Below are 13,147 nucleotides of genomic sequence, written 5' to 3'. Positions count from 1 at the left end.
CGGAAAAGTCATGCCATATTTTTTCTGTTTTTCGATGCAGAAATGCATCATGACTTTTCCGACAACCCAATGAAATAAATTTATTACAGTAAAAGACACATTGCCATTAATCCTCCTCACAATACTCCTTGCTTCAAACACACTTATCCCATCGTTCTTGCCACTTTCTGAAGCAGTTCTGGAAGTCCTCTTTCATGAGTGTCTTTAGTTGTGCTGTCATGGCTGCCTTGATGTCCTGAATTGATTCAAAATGTTTTCCTTTCATGGTCATTTTGACTTTGGGGAAGAACCAGAAGTCACACAGTGCCAGATCCAATGAATAAGGTAGATGAGGACACACCATGTTTCTATTTGACAGAAACTGCCATATATCAGAAGCAAGGTGTGACACGGAGCCTTTCCATTGTGATCACAAAATACAGTGAATGCTGCTACCGAGTGCCATCCAATGGAAAGGCAGGGATCTTCAATACAGAAGGCAGCACATCGAACCTTAGTAGCAGTGTGTGACAAGTTTCAGCTTGTTCAGTACAGTCGGGTGTGAGCTATGGTTGAGAGAAGGTGTGTTTTAAAATGTGCCATAAATTATCTTCCATCATGACAATGCTTCATGTCACACATGCTTCTGGTATATGGCAATTTCTGTCAAAGAAAAACATTATGGTGTGTCGTCATTCACCTTATACACTGGATCTGGCACTGTGCAACTTCTGGCTCTTCCCCAAAGTCAAAATGATTCAGGACATCAAGGCAGCCACAACTGCGCAATTAAGACACTCACAAAACAGGACTTCCAGAACTGCTTCAGAAAGAGGCAAGAATGATGACATAAGAGTGTTCAAAGTGAGGGGGTGTATTTTGAGGGAGATTAATGGCAGTGTATCTTTTACTGTAATAATTTTTTTAAACATTTACCATATTGTTTGATCATACCTTATATAATGAAATGAAATAATATGCATGATATAGTATTTAATTAATAATATGCATGTGGATACATGTATATCTATACACACACAGATATAGATGTAGACACTGACATGGATTATATAGACATAAATGGTTACCTTTTAGATATAAAGGGAACTTGCTACTTTTTTCTATTGTATCATCAGTATTCAGTAAAGAGAAGTATGATTTTTGAAATGTGACATATTTTAACAATTCAGTATCAAGAACTAAATGGATAAATAACAATAAAAATGTACAGTAAATGAAATAAAATGGGTTAATATACTTTTTGAAATTCTAGTAGCATGCCCAGATGACACAACTGTAAAAACAGAGGGGGTATTCTGCACAATGATGTTTTTCAAAGCATTTTCTAGATACATGAAGTAACAGAAGCCAACTGGATGTCAAAAATATGGGAATGTTTAAGTTAGGTGTGTTTTTATTTATTCAGTGAAATATTAAAAATAAATAATGCATATTTAACAATGAATTTGTGATATTTGGTATAAATCTAACATAATAGTTAATGCTATATTTTAGGAGAAAAATTACAAAACAATTTATTCTAAATAATCATATATTTTTTTTTTAATTTAAATTTAGGAAATAAACCACAATGTTAACAGTGGTTATAAGTGGGTGCTGAGGCATATATGACCTTTTTTTGGCATTTTTCTATAATAAATATGAAAATTAACAAACAAGAAAGTCATAAGAAAAATTATTCTCTAAAGAAAATAACATGCAGAAAGTCTTAAAAATACAACTTGATGAGTAATGTTATCTATAAAGAATGAAAATATGATTGGCAATTTTCCTTTTATTTTATTTTTGTGCATTTTCCATATTTTCCCCTTAATTATATGTATCTTTTTATGCTGGAAAATATATGATAAACTTTTTGAAATTATCTTGAAAATATATCCATGGCTTAAGGTGGAAGCTTTCATAAGAAGGATATTAAGCTAATATGCTCTTTTCATCTTGCCTTTGATAAATGAGAAGATATTCATTTAAAGCATAGGATCAATAGGATAAGACAGTATGAGCTAGGAAAGAAAATGAACGGAGGAGAGGGGAAGTTATAATGAGTAACGTTACAGCTATCAAGGAATAAAAGAGATTCCAGGTAATGTAAAGAAGAACTATTGGGGCAATGCGAGGGCATAAGTGACAGAGTTGCTGTTTGTTTAACACTGCTGCAATTTAAATGGGTCAAAACATTAAATATCATTCAACCTATGATTTCTTTATGAAATCATAAAGGTGCCATACCATTTTCTTACAGCATGGCTAGCTCATGTACTGATAAAGACACTTACCAAACAGATTCTGGAAGAAAAAAAAAAAAGAAACTGTATTTCAACATATTCTAAAATATTAATAAAGAAAATCCTAATATGCTGCCACGTGCCAAAATAAAAAATCAAACAAACAAAAACTTTCCACTCACGTACCATCTCACAGTCTTTTGGGTTGGTACAGGTTATCTCTTACAACTTGCAGTTCAGAAGTTAGGGTAAATTGTTGCTGTCACACTTCTTTCTTTTTTTTATAATGCATTCCATTGTACCCACCTATCCTTTTAATGTTCTCGCCTACATTTATTCCATTTCCTAGTATTTCCAAGTTTGATGTTATATTTCTTAGTGTTATTGCTTTTACTGTAATCATTTACATGGCTATTTTTGTTTAAATGGTCAATATTGTGAGCAATATATAAGAAAGAGCCATGTAAATACAGAAATTAATACATAAAATAACCGCTACATTGGTACTTTGGTAGGGATTGCACTGAATCTATAGATTGCTTTAGGTAGGATAGATATTTTAACAAAGTTAGTTCTTCTTATCCATGAGTGTGGTATATCCTTCCATTTATTTGTATCTTCTATGTCTTTCTTCAGTGTCTTACCGTTTTCCAAGAAGAGGGTATTATACTAAGTTAAATAAGTCAGAGAAAGACAAATACCATATGATTTCACTTATTTGTGAAATCCAAAAAAAAAATAAAAGAAAAAACAAAAGAGAAACAAACTCATAAATACTGAACAAACTGATGGTTGCCAGATAAGACAGGATTTGGGGGATTGGTGAAAAGGGGGAAGGGATTAAGAAATACAAATTGGCAGTTACAAAATAGTCACATGGATGTAAAGTATAGCATAGGGAATATATTCAACAATATGTAATAATTATTAATATATGGTGCCAGGTGGGTACTAGACTTAGCAGGATGATCACTTGGTAAGGTACATAAACATCTAACCTCTATGTTATATACCTGAAACTAATGTAATTTTGTATGTCAACAGTAATTGAAAAAAATTATAGAAAAAAAAATACCCACTACATGCATCCCTTCAGTCACCCAATATCCTGTGGATTTCTGCCTGAACACTGGTTATTACAACGAAATGTCTTAATTTTTTTTAGAATTGTTCCATGCGTGATAACATCTCCACCTTCACCTTAATCTAAAACTGGCATAATAATACAAAAATCCTATATATTGCTACAATATGAAAAAACTAGCTGCCTCCATTTAAAGAAAACCTAGTAGGCAAAATCTTTACATTGTAAAATAAGCAAACGGCCTTATAACATTTACACTATAACAGTATATTTTAGGCTCATCATGATGCTACTTAAAGTAGCAGGAAATTAGAGGTAATTTCTATTCTGGGAGAATAGATAAGCAAAATGTGACATACAAACTATGGAATATGATTCAGCAAAGGATGAAAGAAACACAGTCACATGGATGAACTTTGAAATCATAATACCAGAAAAAAAGCAAGAAACAGAATGAGTCCTATGCACAAAACCATTTTTGTGAATTGAAAGAAACAAGCACATAAAACACCAACAGAAGGATACATGTCAGCACGTTGTCAGAAAGGTTGCTAAAATAGGGAGGAAAAAGGAATTGGATAATGAGGAATGATAATGAATTGATAGACAAATGAATGAAGAAGAGAACAAACAGGGGCACTGCATAGACCCATGAAGGTAATGTGCAATGAACTAAGGTAATATGTTTAAATACTTTATACCTGACATCAAAAGCATAGTTTTTTTTTTAACCTTTTCTTTTTACATAGAGGGTTCACTGCTAATTTTCTATAAAATTAGCCTTATTCATGTGTACCTCAATCTTTGGTTTGCTAAACAGAAAGTTTAAAAAGTCCAAGAAATTTGGAGCTAAACTTTGAAAACCAATGCAAAATAAAAAGCAATTAATTGTGATCTTAATTTTTTTGAAATTATAATTAGGAAAAAGTCTAGTGTCATTTGCAAAATACCTTTTTTTTTGTAGATTGATTTGCTTTTACTTTTTTTTTTTTAAAGATTTTTTTTTTTTAATTGGGGAATTGGGGAATGGGAACAGCGCTGGGGAATTGGGGGAAGGGAACAGACAAGTTGCTGTCCTTTTGTTCTTCAGTCTAGTTGTGGAGGACTTTGCTTCACTGGCCCAAGTTGGCACCATCGTTGCACTCTTCCCGGGTGAGGCAGATCAGCTGCCGGCTTCTGGACAGCCACTCACAGCGGCTGCTGGTCACTCACGCTAGCTGCTGGCTACACACGGTAGCCCATGGCAACCCACTGCCACAGGGGCTGCAGCCTACACCATCGCCAGTGACTCAGGGCAGTCCAGCTCCAGGTTGAGCTGTTGTTCAGCATCTTAGCTGTAGAGGGCCGTGTCACTGGCCCTCATATGAGGGATCCGAACCGGGGCCCTCTGGCATCCCAAGCCAGCTCTTAATGAACGCGCCACTCAGCCGGCCCCCAAAATATCTTTTTAAATTCAATATGTATACATTGCACAAAATTAGGAATAAACTTCTCTTAGTTACTGGAAACTTTCAGTCATTAACAAACATTTACAAATAGATTTCAACATCAAAACATTCTTAACATCAACAGTGTTTCCTGAAAGAAATGAGTCTAGCATTATCATAAATTTGTCTACTACAACTCTCTATTAGAAAAAAGGAAAGTAACACTTTTTGAGGTGCTCACTCTCATTTTTTCCTTATCTTAATCCTGTCCAAAAACAATCCTATAAGAGACAAATTAGGTGAAACTACACAAAATCGACATTTTTGTAAGTGAAAATCTTTCGATATTGGAATTTTCATGTAATTCAATTTAATAATATAATTCTCAACTTAAAATTGAGGAAACTAAGGCTTTGAAATTTTCAATAATTACTTAAACGTACAGTTGTTAAGAGGTATAGTCAAGATTCCAACTTAAGTCAATTTGTCCAAAAAAATCCATCTTCTTTTCACTACATTATGATGTTTCCATCAATAAGCTGGAGTTTTCATAGGTATTAGGATATTTTAAATTTAAATTAATAATTGCCCCATGCTCCAAGGCAATAGCAAACACTTGGTTACAACAAGAATCAGAATCAATGTCATTCAAGACTTTAAAAAATTAAATTTGATCTATCTAAATATGCAGATTGAACAAAGTGCATTTTCTTCTTTAAACCTGATGCATTCAAGCTTTAAAGCCTGTAGTACAAGTCTAAGACCTTAGTTTTCTTCAGGCAAACCAAAATAAATTAAAGAAACCTTGTAGATTCATTACGATCCAGGAAATTAAACTCTTCCAAAATTTTCATTTGAATCATTCTTTCACTCTCATGTTTTTAAAAGAAATGTACAAGAACAAAATAGCTGAGGAGTTCAATGATGGGTTCTACATAGTCCAACCCAAGCCCCAACCCCCAGAAAAATCCATGGTAGGTAACAAATTTAATACAGACAATGCCAAATAGCAAGTGTCATTTCTCATGTGGGAGAATTTTCATACTGAACATCTACATTCTGTGGTTTAATATGAGTCACTGTTTTCCAGTTGGAATCCATTAGTATAAAGTAGACCTCTGATGGTATTTGCCTGGTTTTCCCTCTAGATATTCTGAGCTATGAAAAAAAAAAAATTGGGGCGGGGGTGGAAGGGGAGAAGGAGAAGAAGAAAAGAAAAATGTATCTTCAGCTTTGTTTGTGTAACTCAAATCAAGTTACAATTGTGCTTTGGGGCCCATGTTTTTCAAACCAAGAGAATTAACAAAGTTCAAAGGCCCAAAGTAACTTATCAAAAGTAATTTGGCCAAGGAATTCAGTAGACAGTGAAGACACTCTCATCACCGTATCTCACTGGTATTCTCTATAAGTGGTTCTCATTTTCTTGTTCCAAAACTGACTCTTCTTAGGGCAGCCTCACCCACCTTAAAATCCATGTTCCCACAGGACATGGGATGACAGAGAGTTCACACAGGATAAGATGCTAATTGGAAGGCACATAAAAGAGAGTATATTGGAGAAAAGGAAGTTTACAAAGAGAACCAAAGTACAGCACGAGAAAAAAAGACTTCTTTGAATCCCTACCACTTCAAATCCTTCCTATGGACCTGAGCTTTCCAAGATTACGTGAAACAAAATTAACTTGCAATTTGAAATCAGCCATTTGATAATTCTATCATAGGAAAGTCAGAAAACTTTCACAATATATGATTTCACTAATTTATCTTAGTGGAGAAGCCTCCACTTTTTAAAAAAAATCTCAGATATATAAATGCTTTCATTTTGTCTACATCACTCATCTCTTCTTGCCTTAAGCTGTATCAGACCTCTCATATTCTTGATGTATCTAGAGACATTTAACAATTCCCAAATCCATGAAAACCATTAAAGTATGCAGTTTTTCCCTGTAGAATATGTATTGTATTCATTTATCTATAGATAAAAGTCATTATTGAATTCAAATTTCCAGTTTCTAAAATGTAAACAAATTCTATTGCTCAGGAAACATTCATCTTCTTAATCTATCTACTCTTTTCTTTAGTCCCATTGCCAGAACTCAACAGAAACTACTTTTCCAAAGAGTAACTTTTTTATCACATTATTTGACTTTTATCATATTACAAAGTTGCATTAAGATGTGGATACTGGCCAGCGGAGTGTCTCAGTTGGTTAAGAGCTCGCTCAAGAGTGCGAGCTCTGAGCAACAGGGTCCCCGGTTGGATTCTCGGCCTGAGCTGAGCTGCCACTGAGCTGCCAACAGGTGGCAGGATGGCTCAGCTAAAAACAAAGATGTGGATACTAAGAACTGAAGAAGTCACTGTCACATAGCTGGAGCCTTAAAATCTGGGAAGAGTAGGCCAGCCAGGTGGCTCAGTTGGTTAAGAGCACGAGGTCTGATGAACAACAAGGTAGCTGGTTCAATTCCCACATGGGCCAGTGAGCTATGCCCGAGCTGAGCTGCCGCTGAACCGCCAACAGGTGGAAGGATGACTCAGTGGATAGAGCATGGGCTCTTAGCAACAAAGTTTCCGGTTCCACTCCTGCATGGGATGGTGGGCTACACCCACCCTCAACTAAGATTGAACACGGCACCTTGAGCTGAGTGGCTACGAGCTGCCAACAAGCGGCCAGATGGTGACTGGACTTGGAGCTGAGATAGTTGTGCTCTCCACAACTAAGATTGAAAGACAACAACTAAGATAGAAGGACAACAACTTGGCTGTTTTTTCCTTCCCCAATTTCCCAATAAAATCTTAAAAAAAAAAAAAAATCTGGGAAGACTCAACAGGAGACAGAAACAGTATGTGATAACAACATTTTTTTTTAAACATCTGTGATGCTTTCAGTTCTTCAAAGTAGTTCATATCCATTCTGCCCTCTAGTCCTCAACACAGTACTCTGAGAGGAGGGGGATAGTTTCATTGGAATACAGAACACTTAAGTAAATTGTTGTATATGGCTAAAAAGGATGAGAGAAGAGGGAAGGAAACAGGAAAGCTGGAATTTTTTTTTTTGGAATTCATTATATAATGGACTTTATTTCACTAAGAAGTTCCATCCATGGGCATGTTATTTATAATTTCTGTGCTGAAGCTTCCTCTGAGGTAACAGAACCTACCCTGTAGACAAGATTCTGACACTGAATGTGTGAAGAATTTAACACAATGTCTGGTCCATGACAACATTTCAATGAATGCTGACTTGAGCTATTGCTACTATTATATTATTTCTTTTAATTTTCTTTAAGTTTCACAATCTTGTGAGGTAGGCATTATCTCCCTTGTTTACCTGTTGAAGACTCCCAAGATTCAAAGATTAATAAGTGCTTTTGTGAATGAAATGCATTCTACTTCACGCTGAAATTCCATCAAGCAATCATAACCAAGTTGCCGTAAATGTTGTGCCAATTACAAACAGCAACAGGTAGCCTTCCTTTGTCCAGGATGGTCAGGGAGGCAGCTGGAGGGCAACAACAGGAAAGAGTAAGTCCCTCTGTCCTCAGGCCATCTGCTATGTGCTCGGCAAGTTCCTTCTAGCTTTATATTTCTCTAAATTCCTTTTAATATTTTTACTTATAAATAATTTAGTGCTGGTAATAGTATTAATACCATTAATACCAAATGATACTAGCTAATATTTACAATAATAGCTTATCTTTTGCTAAGTGCATATGCATCAAGTGCTAAGCTTTTCACCTGAATTTTCTCATGCAATCTTCACAACTGACTTAAGAGGAAGTTTTAACCCAAGTATATAAACGAGTTAAATTTACACTCAGAAAAGTTATTTGTCACAATCATAAAGGGAGATAAATGCCTGAGCCAGGGTTCAAGCTCCCACATAGCTTCAAAAGCCCAGGAGCTTTTCAATAAGGAATTAGGGTGGTTTGATTTTCCTCCCCAGAATTACCCAGGCACTTTTAAAATCAGTTTTATGATCAATGCAATGCTTGGCCTGATGAACTAGAAACATTGACTGGAAGTTAGAAGACCTACCATCCACACTGAGCTTTCCACTGAGTCCACATAGAGTGCCTTTAACTATATCAAGTTGATGTATCCAACCGAGATAAATGAACTAGGACAATCCCCAAGGTCCCTATAACATTCCACAGTTCTACAGGCTCCTCTTCCTCAGACTAGATGTTTCCCAGGAGAAAGCATACAACATACATCCTCCAGAACTGTGAGGAAGTAAATTTCTGTAATTTGAGCCAACCAGTCTATAGTACTTTATTACGGAAGCCTGAGTAGGTCAATACAATAGGTATCATTTATGATGATCATTTAGGTTCATTAATACAGTAGATATCCTAAATGATACCTACTGACTATACAAGTTTGCCTCGGGCTTAAGAATAAGAAAAGGGAACCCTTGTGCACTGTTGGTGGGATTGCAAACTGGTGCAGCTACTATGGAAAACAATATAGAGGTTCCTCAAAACACTAAAAATAGATCTACCATATGACCCAGCAATTACACTTCTGGGTATTTATCCAAAGAAAACAAAAACAAGAATTCAAAAACATATATGCACTTCTATGTTCACTGCAGCATTATTTATAATAGCCAAGATATGGAGGCAAGCTAGGTGTCTACTAATAGATAAATGGATAAAGAAGATGTGATATATATATAAATATATATATATATATATATATTCCTTTGATTTATATTATACACACACACACACACACACACACACACACACACACAAAATGGACAATGGAATATTATTACACAGCAATAAAAAAAGAATAAAATCTTGCCATTTGAAACAACATGGATGGACATAGAGGTTATTATGCTAAGTGAAATCAGTCAGACAGAGAAAGACAAATCCGTATGGTTTCACTTACATGTGGAATCTAAATAACAAAACAACAACAACAAAAGAAACCACAACAAAAACAGACTCAGAAACAGAGACCAAAGGGATGGTTGCCAGAGGAGAGAGGGTTAGGGTATGGAAGAAAATGGTGAAGGGGAATATAGTCATTAGAGTTGAAAGTTCCAGGTTCTAGCCCTATCTGTCTCATAACCTCCCTCGTGGAACAAAGTGATTGAGAACATGATCTTTGGTACCAGAAAAAAGTGGGCTCAAATTGGGCTTCTTCCGTTGTTAGCTATGTGACCTGGAGAAAGTTACCTAACCACTCAGAACCTCAGTTTCTCAATTCTATGAAAAGTGATACTTCCTATCTTCCAGGGCTGTTATAAGGATTGAATTAAATGAGAACACACACACACACACACACACACACACACACACACACACGAGCAAAGAACTGTGTCTAGCACATAGTATGTAATTAATAAATAGTAATAGTTGTTATTAAGTTGAACCTCATAAAATGGCTACATGTTTATTTTTTCCTATCTAAATGGCAATTCCATATGGTGTAGCCTAATATTAATGTTGTATAGAGGCACAAGAGCACAGTGATTAAGTATACAAGTTCTAAAACCAGGACATTTGGGCTAGAATCCTACTTCTGTCACTCACTAACAAGTTACAGAACTTTTCTAATTCCGTTTCTTAGCTGCAAAATTAAAAACATCTACTCCATAGGATGGATAAAAAGATTAGATAAATTAATCCATGTGAAGCTCTTAGATTAATGCCTGGTACTAAGCCAGGCCTTATGAATGTAATCTGCTATCGATATTATTAATATTGATATTAATAATGAAATGAAGGAAGCACATCTGAAAATGTCTGAAATTAATAAAAGAGAATTATACTGTGGCCATTTAGCTGTATAAAACAAACAGATTAAACATGAAGTGCTAAAATTCTACTAAAATATTGTGGAATCGTAAATTATTTAAATAAAAATAAGTCTCATAATAGCTTAACAACTTGTCTGAGACAAGTCTAAAACAACTGGAATGCTGAAAATATATGTTATCTTAGGGATAAATCAGTAATTTTCCTTATAAATTGCTAAACATCTTTAAACATCATTTCAAATAAGATAAAAAGTTAGTAGTGGTCTATAGAGTATGGGGTTTAATATGTTCTTGCATATGTTCATAGAGTTGTCCATTATAACAGGCTAAATATTGGACTGAGCGGATCAATAGACCAAAATGGTGGCAAAGCAACTAATTCAGTGGGTGACAGTGAGCAAATCACTTCAACCTCATTTTTCTATTTGGGAAGAGGAAGAAATCTACAATAAGATATCAAAGCTCTCCTCTACATCTAAAATTCTATGAGTCTCTATCTATTATAAGTAGATATAGAATACAATTATTGCATCAAAGTAATATAACCCATTCACCTGTCAAAAAACAGGAAGTAAATTGTTTATTATAGCAAAATGTTAACAACAAAAACAGACCAAAAAAAACCACTTAGTTAAAAATATCCCCTGAATTGAAACCACATTATTCTGTGCAATGAAAGAAAAAAGTCAATAATCAAGCCTTTGCTGAAATTGACAGGAGGCATATATTCCTTCTCAGCAGAATTAAACTACCTGGACTGGCTGTGAAGCCAACACCAACTTAAAATCCTGGGTCCATTTGTCCAGAGACTCCAATCTCCAATCTTAAGAGACTCACATGACCTCAGATTTCTGTCTCTGAAAAACGTTAATTATGATATAACTCCTAGGACTCTGGAGACAGTAAATTAGTTAATGGTTCTGTATCACTTGAAAGATAATGATTGACAAAATAAGATCATCACTGTGAAATCAGAAAAAAATCCCAATGCTCACAACAACGTTCTTCCAGTTAACAGAGGTATCTCAATGAGAGTTTTAAAAAAGATCTTCGTGACCATGCTGCAGATCTAAAATGAAAATTGTGAGCAAAAATAAAATTATATTCTCATCATGGCATCTTAAGAATAACTAGGTTAAAACTGAACAGTCCATACACAAATGTTAGTTTTGGGGGCAAAAGGTATAAAAATCAAAACACATTGAATCTGGTATCATAAAACACATTCTCTTCTCAAATTAAAATGTTTCTATCAATTAAATTATATCCTTTAATGGTTAAAATGTCAGAAATACAACTCAGAAAAAGGTGAATATGAATATGAAGGTTTCCATAGATAGTAGGCTCAGTTCAATTGCTCCAACATTTCAAAAAATTTAAGAAACTAAATTTCTCAGAGGCGGTCACATTAGTATTTTCTATTAAAGTACAAGCAACTACATTTTCCATTCCATGAAAATAAATAAATCAAAAACAGATTTTATCTCGGGTAATCGATAGAGTCCTTTATTTAAGAGTAATGTTACCCCAAAATATTTACTTTTTTTAAAAAAAAAGTTGTTATTGGAAGGGGGAAGAAGTTATTGTTTGGTTTGCTTGGGTGTTATTTTGGCTTTCCTCAAAAGACCTTTTTTTCCTTCTTAGATAATTTTAGGATTCCAATATTCACAGCGTGTCAAAATTAAACATCTGCTAGGAAGTGCACAGTCTGATTCACACATTAACTCGGGCGTAAACTAGCCGTGATCACACTGCCTCCGTGTCTGCATCAGCCAGTCTGGGAAACAATAGTCATGATGAAAGCCCCTACTCAGACATATGAATCCCAACATTATTTTATCTCCCATCATTTAAGACCTTCTTTTCCCTGTCAGTGCTTATGCAATTTCTTAATCCTTAATTTTGATCTGAGAACAGTCACCTCGCCTATTAGTAATAAAAATAGATACTCCAGTTCTGAAAATTAAATACCTTTACCTTCATTCTCAAAGGCTCCCATCACCAGATTATGGAGAAAATCAGAGCTATTTTTATAGTTATGCAACAATAACTACAGGGCCCATAGCTTCCCCTCCAATATTAACTCCTATTTTGGAAAGGGGGAGCAAGAGGACCACCCATATCCTGAGGTCTTTTTACTAATTGTACTAATTAGTGGCTAGTTGTTTGCCTTAAAGCAGAATAAGTGCATATGGCCATGAAGGTGGGAATATCTTCCCCCACAGTCTACACATGTCCTGTCCAAAACGGTGGCCATTAGCCATACATGGCTACTGAGCATATAAAATGTGTCTAGGGCCACCAAGGAATTGTGTTGTTAAGTTTATTAATTCTATCAATTTAAATTTAAAAGCTAATATTCACTTGTGTCATTGGAAAATCTTTAAATATCTTTGGAACAACTTGGGTATGTGAATCCACTATTTCATCTGTAGAAGTTTACGAAATCTAAACACAGGTCAAGTATTTCTGATGAAAATTTAGTGAAAGAATTCTGATGTGCATAAGTGTAAAATACATATGATAGTTCAAAGAATTAATAGGCAAAAAAAATAATGTAAATTATTTCAATAGTTTTAAATAGTGGCCACATGTTGAATACTTCAATCTATTATATACTTTGGATACAGTATTTTAAA

The 13,147-nt window shown here is 34.9% G+C and overlaps 1 protein-coding gene across 5 annotated transcripts in view; it reads right to left on the bottom strand.

Moving 5' to 3' along the window:
• NOX4 (NADPH oxidase 4) overlaps positions 1 to 13,147 on the bottom strand; it is a 200,480-nt gene that overhangs the window by 143,163 nt on the left and 44,170 nt on the right. The window contains exon 1 of one of the 5 annotated variants that reach the window (XM_019628310.1): positions 11,261 to 11,289. The exons of the other annotated variants lie outside the window; for them this stretch is intronic. The gene's annotated coding sequence lies outside the window, so the exon portion shown is untranslated. Of the gene's footprint in view, positions 1 to 11,260; positions 11,290 to 13,147 lie in introns of those variants that run through there. 5 annotated transcript variants of the gene reach the window in all.

This window comes from Hipposideros armiger, unplaced genomic scaffold, assembly GCF_001890085.2.
Source record: "Hipposideros armiger isolate ML-2016 unplaced genomic scaffold, ASM189008v1 scaffold_780, whole genome shotgun sequence".
NCBI lineage: Eukaryota > Metazoa > Chordata > Mammalia > Chiroptera > Hipposideridae > Hipposideros > Hipposideros armiger.
Note: the sequence above shows the minus strand (reverse complement) of the source record. Positions and strands in the feature narration are given on the sequence as shown.